The 12,425-nt window shown below is 38.9% G+C and overlaps 1 long non-coding RNA gene across 1 annotated transcript; it reads left to right on the forward strand.

Annotated features, from left to right (window-relative positions):
- Positions 1-2,798: 2,798 nt before the first annotated feature.
- On the forward strand, positions 2,799-11,413 carry LOC112193759. The gene is made up of 2 exons (XR_002934011.2): positions 2,799-2,844; positions 11,078-11,413. It is a non-coding gene; the product is annotated as an uncharacterized LOC112193759 (long non-coding RNA).
- Positions 11,414-12,425: the final 1,012 nt, after the last annotated feature.

Genomic DNA, 12,425 nt, shown 5'->3' on the forward strand with positions numbered 1-12,425 from the left:
CTATTCCCATGTATTACACTATCAAAGTGTCTTATAAATACAATTCCTTGCTTCTTAGAAACCAAAGAATCTGTTTTAATTTAATGCAAGGGATCCCCGTCACATATGTGAATTTAGCTAAGTAGCACTGATACGGGTACGGGTATCCGGATACGATGCGATGCGATACGTGGATACAGCAAATCTTAAATGTAATTGGATACGGGTATGAGAAGGATACGTCAATTATATATATATATAGGATACGTCAATTATATATATATATATATATATATAATTTGATAGGAGCACAAAGTGTGACGTTTTTAATATGTATTTTTCCTCATTTGGCTAAGTTATTCTCTTAAAATTAATAATTATAATATAGTTTGTGTTTTTAGCTACTTCATGGTCGAAAATGGTGAAAATAGGTAAAAAAGAGCAGAAATGAGAATAAATTAAGGACAAGTCATTTTAGAAACTTTCCTCTTTCATTTTAGGAAATATTTCCTATTTTGTTTTAGGAAACTTTCTTCATTTGAACTTTTCTATTTCTGATTTTCCTATTTTAATGTGAGTCCATCCCATTAGAAACTCTTGAGTGATTAAATCAAGAAAAATTGAAGGATTAATCAGGAAGAATTCGAGGAGATAAAATGGATTGTTTTTAATCAATATTTATTCCTAATTATCTGATTTCTTATTGATCATAAACTCTAATTAAATTCTGATTTTTCTTGATTGTAGGAGTTTATTGTGTGCACAATTCTTGGAAGAAATTAGTGCAAATCAAAGGAAAAGAATAAGGGATGTATCTGGTCGCTATTCAAGGCATATACAATGAGCCATTAAGGGGAAAAGAAATCAGAAAATTCATGACTTTGTCAAGAGAAAATCAAGCAAATTTGGAGGAGAAATCATCTCAAGATGCTTGAGAAATCATCTCAAGCAAATTTGGAGGAGAATCCCACTATAAATAGCAGTCATTCTCTACTCCAAAATCATCACTTCCTGACCAAGATCACCTCCTAGCTTATCAGTTCCTAGCTAAAAATTATTCCATAGCTCTGCCCAATTTGCTTCTCAAACCTCCATCACATACAAGACCGTGACCATCATCTTTCCATCAATCTACGAAGTTCTTAGGCGCTGAGTCAAGGACGCTCCACCACCAGAGCAGAGACTAGTTCATCACCTTGTTCCTAAGCCGCTGAGGAAAGCTTCAAAAATGTAACTATGACTCTACTTATAATTATTGTTTCGGTTTTGTGTGTTTGGATTTGTGAGTTGTGTAATTGGAGATATGAGATTTTCATAATATTTTTATTAATATTTTTGAGGTTTTTAGTTTATTATTGAGTTAATTTCGAGAATTCTTTCATGATGCATGTTATAATCTTGTGCCCTTTTACTTGTTTAGGTAATTTTCAGAGTTAGGTTAATAAGTTTGCATGCTAGAATCACGCTGAGTATTCATGTGTGTTTGCTTAATTTGCCAAGAGTAATTATTATTTGTTAAGACGCTGAGTTAAACAAGTAGTAATTAGTTCTAAAGAGTGGTAAAAATCATGCTTTAATGATTAAACGATTCTGGAAATTACGTGTTAATTGCTATTAGTAATGGTTAATTTGCACGTGTGAGTTGATTCAAAGAACGGATCAGATAAATGGATTGGACCGTGACAGCTTTTCATTTGGGCTCTTATCTAGCACTTAAGATGGGCACGTTTTTGTTGCATGTTGAAATGAATTTTCTATTTTTTTACAATTAATAATCTCCGAGTGGTAGTGGTTTAGGTTACGGAAGTCGATAATTGTAGATAATTTTATTTGTTTTGTTTTTATTTTAAGTAGACTAGAAACCAAATCTCAAAACCCCCCATTTTATTCTTTTATTTGTTAAATTGACCTTTTAGTGTAGGTGTACCCTACAATCCCCGGACTGAACGATCCCTGCTTATCCTATACTAACAACTACATTTTGCAGGGTTAAATTATGAGGCTATTTCAGTCGCATTATAATTAGAATTTTTTTTTGAATAATCTATCTAATAAAAATAAATAAGTCAATAATAATAATTAAATCCAACAAATTTGAGCTCCATATATGTTCTTAGCATGTGCCTTCTGGCACGTGAATGATGTCATCATGACTCATTGTAGAGGTTCCATCGGAGGAGGCTGGAATTTGCTGGCTGTAAGTAACTTACAGCCATTGTGAGGGGCGACGTGGCGCAAGGAGAGTCACTGAATAATTCAAAGTGGGGCTGAAGGTCATTTCGCAGTTAACGGTGCCGTTAGGGTGAAACAAGTTTTACAGCCGAGGAGGTATCAGCAACCACAACATTATTATCCCATCCTTTCCCCTCCAAACCCCGACTCTTCTCAGACCCAAAATCACTTCTGTTATGTTCTTTCTCTCCTCTCACCACTCGACTTTATAACCAAACCATTCCTTTTCCGCTCTTTAACCAAAATCCAATCTTTGAACACAAACCAATTCGTGGGTTTTCCGGGAAAGCAATTGGGTTTTTGTTTGAAAGGAAGTTAAGGGTTTTGTGAATGCAAAAGAGGATGGCGTTGATGAAGCTGAGGAGCAGAGTAGTTGGGAGAGAACTATGCCGGAGCGGTTTAGGTACTTGACCTAAGAAGCTCCTGACCCTCCTCTGAGGTGGCCTTGGTTTCTGGGTAAAATGCTTCACTGTCTTTGTCTATTTTGAAGAATTTGCAGGTCCGCTGAGCACAACAGCCGGGTTCAACTCATCCGATGCTTCGATCTATGTAACCATGAAGCAAGGGGTTATGAGGAACTAAGGAGGGCTGCAGGTCATTAAAAGGGAAATGTCTGGGCAGAAATGGTACATGGTAAGAATTCCAAGCTTTTGAGTTGTGAATGTTTTCTGTTGGGATATTGAGATTAATTAAATTTGTAATTTTGTAATATATGGAATTGATGTATAAAAGCATTAGATTGACAATTTAATCTGTGTTTTCTTCTGCTCTCTGGTACGCGCCACACGCGCCTTCCCCAAACCCCTCAGCCAACCTACATCTGAACTCCGATTGGCCTGCTGACCTTACCTTCTCCGGCCTTTCTCCGGGCTCTGTCAAGGTACTGGTGGCGACGCCAGCTTTCGTGTTCTCCGCCCTTCCACCGGGAAGCGGCGGAGCTTGTGATTCCCAAATGCTACAAAGGAAACGAACTAAGAAGGGTGGAGATATCTCTACTGTTACACCCCACATCTGATATACCATTTTTACTGAGTTACATGAAATTCTTTATGGTTACCGTTCGCGGTTATAATTTTAACGTTTAGGGGGTGGTTAAAAATTGATTTTTTTTGAGTTAATAATTTGGGAAAATTTCCTTCATGAAAGTTGTAGAGGACGTTAAACCGAGCGCGTGCATATGTGGTACGTAAAAATCGGAGTTCGTATGCAAAAGTTATGAGTGAAATACAAAAGTTACTGTTCATGGTAAAATTTGAATAAATATGGAAAGTTACCCGGGTAGGTTTCCAAAACAGGAAACCCACCCCTCTTTCTCTCTCCTCTTCCCCGACTCTTCCCCCTTTCCCTTCGGGTTTTCTTCCTCCCTCCGATTCTGCACTTTCCGGCCACCATCCGGCGTGCAACCGGTCACCTCAGGGGCGCCTCAACCCGCTCTTGACACCAATGACCTAGGATTTTGGAGTTTTGGCCGTGAAAGTTCGGATCGAAGCATAGATTGCTCCGGCTGCAGTTTTGGGATTTCGCCGATTTCCGGCCACCTCCGGCCACCAGGTTAGCATCAAAGGTTTGGTTTTTGATAGAGATCATTTCCCCTAAGGTAGTTCGTTTCAATTTGTATTGTAGAGATCGAATTGACAATTTTTCATTTCTAGGGTTCTTGAAGTTTCGGGCATTTCTTCACCGGTTTGATTCGGCCACTTCGAGGTAAAATTGGATTATGTTGTAGTTGGGAAAATGGTTGGGCTTGTTGTGTAGATGCTAGTGCCGGAATTTGGTGGTCATCGGAGGTAGTGGTCGCCGGCGCGTGGGGCCACTGTAGGTGGCGCGTGGTGGCGCGTAGAGCTACGATTTAATTGTAGTTTTAATCCCATATACCCTATAATGATTGTAGAATGTAATGCATGAAGTTTGGTGGAAATCGGAGGAATTACGAATTGAGTTTAATTGATTAATTATTGATTTTCGCGAATTCGATCGCCGAATTCCTTTCGAGTTCACTTTAAATATTACACTGATGAAAGATTAATGTTGGAGTATTAAGGACGGATGTTGTAGAGTGTTGAGGAGTCGGATTTTGGGAAGGGAGATGTTTTGAATTTCCAATTATAGGTATCGTAAAGCTAAAATTCCGTCCTGTGAATTATATATATTTATGAATGTTATTCGTACAGGATGAGAGGAGTCTCCATACGAGGAAAATACCGAGCGACGTCAGGATTGAGCATATATTGTGAGTGGACTTTTATTTTCAAAGAATGATGCATGCATTTATTTAATTGATTCCGAGCCTATAATTTGTTTATAGTATTAATTTCCCGAGTATATGGTTAATTTCAGGAAGGGTTTTGGTTATTTGATTATTTGAAGGTTTTATGGCGTGCGGGGTCACGTCATTGGTTTATGCCTATTTTTCCTTTATTTATTTATTTCCGATATGGTTTCCGGATTTATACTATTTATATTATACTTATATTCGGCGATTGAGATTTTTATGAAATTCAATGAAGTAAATCTTTATACTTATTTATATCCTATTTATTTTGAAGATGAGATTATCTTGGCGTGTGGGACACGTCATGAGAAATTCTTTTACAAGATATGGGGAAGCTTTATGTATTCGTGGTTTTACTTGGTTTTCGGGTTCTTATGCCATACTTAGGGTGACTACTATCATTGCTAGCATTGATCTTCTGCCTTTGTGGCGAGGTGATGGGATCACCGAAGCCCTCCGCCTTTGTGGCGCTGATTACTGTCTCTGTGACAGTAATTCTGAAGCCCAGTATCCTATCGCTACACTTAGTGGCGTAAGGGTATATTACGGGAGTAATGGGAGTATTTTAGCCTGGGAGGCTATCACCCGAGCCTGGGTGGCTCACTCGTATGGCTATCGTCTTCCCCTACTCTTTATACTATTTTCGACTAGCGGGGCTAGCTCGATTTTCGTTTAGCCAGCGGGGCTGGTTCTATTTCTTTGAGTATCGGAGTTTCAACCTTTTCTTTTATTTGTTTGTGACTAGCGGGGCTAGTCGGCTTTCAAGAGCGGAACTCCTCTTATTTTATTTTTGTTAAACATTGCTTGCATCGGGAATTTTAAAGAAATAAATAAGGGAAAGTATAAAATCCATTTAGTTTAAAAATCTTTTATTTTTGTCCACTCACGCTAACGTGTTTTCAATTACTTTCCCCTGGGCCCTTCGGTTTCAAATGCCCAGTTTTCAGTGTTGCTGCTCGGCGTTCTGAAGTGAGCCATAGTGACCGCATCCGCTTCCGTCATCATATTTTGTAGGTTTTTTATTCAGCCTACTGTACTCTATGTTAAACTTATATTCCTAGAATGCTCTGATTACTAAGGGATTTGTGACCCAAACTTGTATGAATTATATTTAAGGTCTATGACCTAACTTTGGTGATTGTAGTAACTTGTACCTTTCGGAGATTATGTATGATGTTGTTAGCTTTGAGATGGGATTGGTTGAATTTGGGAGCAGGGTGGCTCCAGGTGTTGTGGTTGGATTTTTTAGAAGTGAATTTTGGTTTTCCGCAGGATTTTAGGTTATCCATTTTTAAGGGAGGTTATGCTGAAATTTTTGGTAAGTCTCCTTTAAAGGTGGGTCCCGCAGGGCCACTTCGGATTCCAGGATGGAATTCGGGGTGGGTCTTGTCATCTACGGATCTTGAAGCCCTTCGCATGGAGGACCTTGATTCTACTGTCAAGGCTGCTCTCCCTCACTTCTCTGATGCGAGCTATGCTAGTAAGCTCAAAAACCCAGTCGATCGCTACAGTAAGACGATGATGGAGGATTTCGAGTTAACCGATGAGGACTGTACCTACACCCAAGGCAAGCACGGCCAAAATGTCTCGTTCTCAGAGAAGGTACACAACAAATTTGTTTAAACTTGATTATGATTGGCGTTGTGCTGTGGTGGTTAAGCTCATGGGTAAACCAAACTCTACAAACTCTTTTGATTTCATGCTTAAGGGGTTGAGAAGAAAGTGGCAAGTGAAAGGGGGCTGGCAATTAATTGATCTGCCTAACGATTTCTTCATTGTTAAGTTCAACTTAGAGGAAGATATGAACCATGTTCTCTGCGGTGGACCTTGGATTTTGGCTGGGTAGACCTTAATTGTTAGGAAATGGAGGCCTGATTTTGACCCTATGAGTGAGGTAATTGGTAAAATGGCTTTATGGGTTAGAATATGTGGTCTACCTGTGAAATACTTCAAGGATTACACTGTTGCTAAAATTGGGAAAGTGCTTGGTGATGTTGTTAAGGTAGATCAGGTCACTATAGGCCAAGCTAGAGGGAAATTTGCCAGAGTCTGTATTGAAATTGATCTTAACAAACCTCTTAGGCCTTTTGTTGAAGTGGAATCTGTGGCTTACAATGTTATATATGAGGGAATCTCTCTGATATGCTTTGAATGTGGTTGTTATGGTCATGCCAAGGATAAATGCCCTTCTATTGCTATTGACTCTAGTGCTCCAAACCCTGTTAACAACACTAATGATCACATCATGGATTCTGCTGAAAAGGAGGGTTTAAGGCATAACTCTGATGGCCATGATGATCAGGCTTCTATGATCAAGGAAGATATGGGTCCTTGGATGCTTATGAACTATAGGAATAAGAAGAAAAGTATTGAGGCTAATGGTCCTAAGAAAAATGCCAACAAGGGCTCTAGGTTCACAGTGCTGCAAGATGAGGCTGCTACTGCTGATGCTGAACTTGAGACTATCCCTGACACTTCTGTAAAAACATCATCTATCCCCATTGTGAAACTCTGGACCAGCTTCCAAGAGAAGAAGAAGAGCCTGAATAAGGCCACCCCTGCCAAACCTGGCACATCTACTGTTTCTAATGTTACTGGTATTCGTACTTCTGCATCTGAAAGCCTGAAGACTGGTCCTCGAGTCCCAATGAAAGATGTATCTAATGTTGAGAGCAGCAGTGGCTCCAAATCTACTATGCAATATCAAAGAAAATCTAAAGGTATTATCTCTTCTGTTGCCAAACACCAGCCTAACGTTTTCAAAAAGCTCTCATTTGAGAATGTTGAGAATGTGTTTGGGAATGGAATTTCTGCAATTTTTGGTCACTGCCCTCCTGAGGAGAGTATGTTAGAAGCTAGAACTGAATCATCTATTTCTCAGGCCTCTGATTGTTTTGTTAAGAAGACCTTTGCTGACAATAGCAATTTGACCGGTGATGACAACCAGCCTTCCCAAGTTGGGGAAGGTATGGTTGATGCCTAGTTTGGGTTTTTTCCCTCCTCCCCTCTACATTTTAATGGATCACATCCTTTTTTGGAATGCTCGTGGAGCTGGGAGTGAGAAGTTCAGGTCCTCAATTTAGGACCTTGTCAAAATGCAGATTATTGATTTGTTAATTGTGTGTGAGCCTCGTATCCAATTCAAGGGGGCCAAGAAATGTCTTCTGTCACTTGGTTTTACTGATTACAGAATTATGGAAGCTAATGGGTTTTCTGGTGGTCTTTGGCTTCTATGGAATAAAAATAAAGTTACTGTTGACTTTGTGGATTCTAATTTTCAGTCTATCTCTGTTAAGGTTACTTGGAATGGGGTCCAGACTTAGTTGCTTTCTGGGATATATGCCAGTCCTTGTAATACGTCTAGAAGCACACTCTGGAACTATCTTGATGACTTGTCCAAGACTATTAATCTCCCCTGGATGATTGTGGGAGACTTTAATGAACTACTCTCTTTCTCTGATAAGATTGGTGGTTCTAAGCACTATAGGTTTGGGGGTATGCAAGATTGGGTTTGCAGGAATGGCCTTATTGACATGGGTTACCGTGGTGCTGACTTCACATGGACAAATAATACAGTAAAAGAAAGGTTAGATAGATGCTTCTGCAATAGTGATTGGAGGATTTTATTTCCTGATGCTTGTGTCATCCACCTAGCTAGAATGAAGTCTGATCATTGCCCCATTCTAGTTAAGCTGTGTCCTGATACTAGACATTCGAGGAAAAACCCTCCTTTTAGATTTCAGGCTATGTGGATGCAACATGAAAGCTATACTGAGATGATCAATGAAACCTGGAATAAGTGCTCAGGGGATCTCATGCACAAGACCACAACTTTGGCTACTTCTCTTAATTACTGGAATAAGGAGGTGTTTGGAAATATTTTCAGACAAAAGAGGGCTCTCCTTGCTAGAATTTGTGGTATCCAAAAGAGTTTGGGAAGGAATGAGAATCCTTTTCTGCAGGATTTGGAGAAGGAACTGATTGCAAAATATGAAAAGATTAGAGATGCTGAGGCTCTCTTTTGGAAGCAAAAGTCAAGAGATAAATGGTTAAGTGAGGGTGACAGAAACACCAAATTTTTCCACTTAACTACTGTAATTAGAAGAAGAAGAAATAAGATTGATGGTCTGTTCGATTCTAATGGTATTTGGACTGATGACCTTACTGCCATGCAACAAATTGTTGTGAGGTTTTTTAGTAATCTCTTCTCAGCTGAGATTAGTTCGGATCTCCGTTTTCACATTCCCATACTTTTTCCAGATGTTAATATTACTGATCTTAATCTGATGGGTAGGCATGTCTCGGATACTGAGATTCATAATGCTCTCTTTAGAATTGGAAGACTTAAAGCACCTGGTGTTGATGGATTTCCTGCCTTATTCTATCAACAACATTGGCCCCTTTGCTCCTCTAAGATTATCAAGGTTGTCAATTCTGCGTTTCAGACTGGTACGATCCCTCCTGGCCTTAATCACACTCTTATTACTTTAGTCCCAAAAGTTTATGCTCCACAGCATATGCACCTTTTTAGACCTATTAGCCTGTGCTGTACTGTCTACAAAATAATTTCTAAGATTGTTGTTGATAGAATTAGACCTATGCTTGGGAAGTGGATTAGTCCAAATCAAGTAAGCTTTGTTCCTGGAAGGCATATTTCTGATAATATCATGATTGCTCAAGAAATATTGCATAAGTGCAAAAGTTCTAAGGGGGCCAAAGGATTTATGGCCTGGAAAGTGGATTTGTCCAAGGCCTATGATAAACTCAGTTGGAACTTTATTGAGCAAGTCTTGTATGAAGTTAGAATCCCTGATAATCTTGTCAAGCTTATTATGAGTTGTGTTAAAACTGCTAGCTACCAGATCATTGTTAATGGTGAACTTTCTGAGTCTTTTAATGGTGGTAGAGGTATTAGACAAGGTGATCCTCTCTCTCCTTACTTGTTTGTGCTCTGCATGGAGAAACTTTCCCATCTCATTAGATCTTCTATCGATGTCAATCTGTGGAAACCAATCCAATCTTCTCAATCTGGACCCTTTGTGTCCCATCTTTTCTTTGCTGATGACTTAATTCTATTCTCTGAAGCTAGTACTAACCAGGCTAAAGTGTTATAGCAATGCATGGATCTTTTCTGTGGCCTCTCTGGTCAAACAGTCAACTTTGAGAAGTCTATGGTCTACTGCTCTCCTAACATTAATAAGGTAACTGCTACTGCCATTAGCAGAATATGTGGCTCTCCCCTTACTAATGATATTGGGATGTACCTGGGTACGCCTATGCTTCATACTAGGGTCACAAGAAACACTTATGCAGGTATTGTTGACAAAGTTCAGTCTAGGTTGGCTAGTTGGAAGAGCAAGACTTTGAATATGGCTGGGCGCTTAACTCTTATTCAATCAGTTAATTCTTCAATTCCTGTCTATGCAATGCAAACTGCTAAGCTTCCGACCCAAATATGTGATAAATTGGATAAGCTCAATAGGGATTTTCTATGGGGAGACACTGAGCAGAAGAGGAAAGTTCACCTCACTAATTGGGATATGGTGTGCAGGCCTAAGTGTTTTGGTGGCTTAGGAATCAAAAAGACAACTGACATGAATAAGGCCATGTTGGCTAAGGCCAGTTGGAGATTGGTGCAAAATGATCAAGGCTTATGGAGCAAAATTTATATGAAAAAATATCTTCATTCTAGTTCTCTGTTGCAGAATAATTATAAAAAGCCCTTGAATTGCTCTAGTACATGGTCTAGTATGGTCCAGTACATGGTATTATAAAAAGCATTAGATTGACTGAATTTGGGACGTATATGCATTTTATTAATACAGAATTAAAATGCTTCTGCAATTTGTTTCGGGTTTACGGTAGTTAAACTAAAATTTGCCGTCTTTCTTTATGTTTAAATATATGCAAGGGGAACTGACACAAAAGAAGATGGGTATTCCTAAGAAGAGTGGGGGTTGATTAGTTTGATTAGGTTTTGGGTGTCCACTATTTTGATTGATTGCAGATAGAGGTTCTTCTCTTCTTCTTTTCTGTGTTGCAAGTGTAGTAGCTACCTCTGTCTTTCTCCGCTTCGAAGGTAAGTTGTTTATTGAGAGGTTTGGATGATGCCTGCATTGCCTTGCATTTCTTTTTGGGATTGGAGCTTATTGTTAAATTGTCTTGCAGATAATCTAGCACACCCATTTCGATTAGCTTCTCACTTCTCAATTTGAGAGAGAAAAACTGTGGGGTGGAGAGAGAGCAAAGATATATGTTGTGTGTGACTTTGGTCCAGCTCCATGCTTATTTTCTCATTAATATTCTATTAACATTCAATGGTCAAGAGCTACGTTATGAGAAGACTACTGTTTTTCAAACCATTTGAATATTTGACGGATTTGAGAGATTTCTACTATACTTCTTATCCATAAATAAGGGCATTATTAGTATACAAATTAATCAAGAAGACTAGTGTAAGAGGTATTTGGTTGTATATCACCGTCAACATATGTCGCCTAATGAGAGATAGATAGGACCCTCTTTGGTTGTTGGTTAATAGGCAACTTTAGGTGACACTGATTGACAATTTAAACAAGTATTTCTCATTTGCAGCTGAGGAGTTACATAATAGAGAGATAGCATGGGTTGAGCGAATACTATATTGGGGAAGATGCAGCTGAGGAGTTACATACTATTTTTCAAATTGATGTAGATGGTATGTTACGTATCTCATGTCACATTAGCCATATGTTCTTTGCTTGTAGCTTTGCACTGAAGTTCCTGTGCTGGAGTTCAACATAATATTAGTTTCTAATGACCCATATTGTGCTTGGATTGAAGGTTCTTTGTATAAATGGAATACTTGTGTACTATTTTCTCATATATAGGTATCGTGTTGTATCCATTTGCCTTTTCGGCTGTATATAACAGGTAGAATCTGATTCAGAATTACGGCACTAGCTTGTGTTATGGAAAACTGCTAGTGCTTCATTTGTGCCTTAAATCGTCAGCTAAGAAGTCGTAGTGCCTTAGCGTATCTGCTGTTGAAATCTTGAACAGATTCTGCAGCAGAATGGCAATATAGCAGAACGGGAACAGATTCTGTTAAGTTTATCTAATTCTAAATGTCTCCATACTAGATTCGACACATGTTTTTGTTGACTTCAAGATAAGGAATGCAGTAGACTATGCAGGTCTACAGAATATGAAAACATACAAATGAAAAGCTAGTCCAGAAAGCATGCATTACCGCTGCAATTATGTTATGAAATAGGTTGAAGACTAGTGCAAAGCAAATGATCATTAACCATCATCCCAGAAACTCATCTGACTGATATAGTCCCAAACTCTCTCTTGCTGGTGCGGTTTCAACATGCAGTTACAGTCAACTAGGCACTAGCACTATGAAATGTTTCCAATTAGAAATGCATTCTGATCCATTACACAAAAAGAGTCATTAGGTTAACAACAAGCATCAACAATCTCATTTGAATGAGCTTAATCAAAGAACTCATTGATCGAAAACAATGAACGGAAGAACAAATCAAAGTCTTGATCTACCTTGGATTGAACCAACTTGGTCCATGCATGTGTGGGTACCCAGAACCATACAAGACATTATGAGGGAGCGCTCCATTAAAAAACATGCCACTTCGGGGATTTTGCATTCCTGGAGAACCTCGGTGTTGGGGGTTCTTGCTGTGTTGTGATTTTGAGACAGAGGCTTAATGACTAGCTACTACTGCATATTGACCACCAACATAAAGTTCTAACATAAGGGATTAAGAGTATCACTACTCCTACTGCAACGGGTTTGTATCTAGAGAAACACGTTTATATCTAAAGTAAAACAGGTTTCTATCTATAGTGATACGCATTTGTATCTACAGTGTTAGGTGATTCTATCAAAAGATTAATACCAACGAAAAATATCACATTCCATAAACAAAATATCACATTC

The sequence above is a fragment of the Rosa chinensis genome, chromosome 3 (assembly GCF_002994745.2).
Source record: "Rosa chinensis cultivar Old Blush chromosome 3, RchiOBHm-V2, whole genome shotgun sequence".
Lineage (NCBI taxonomy): Eukaryota > Viridiplantae > Streptophyta > Magnoliopsida > Rosales > Rosaceae > Rosa > Rosa chinensis.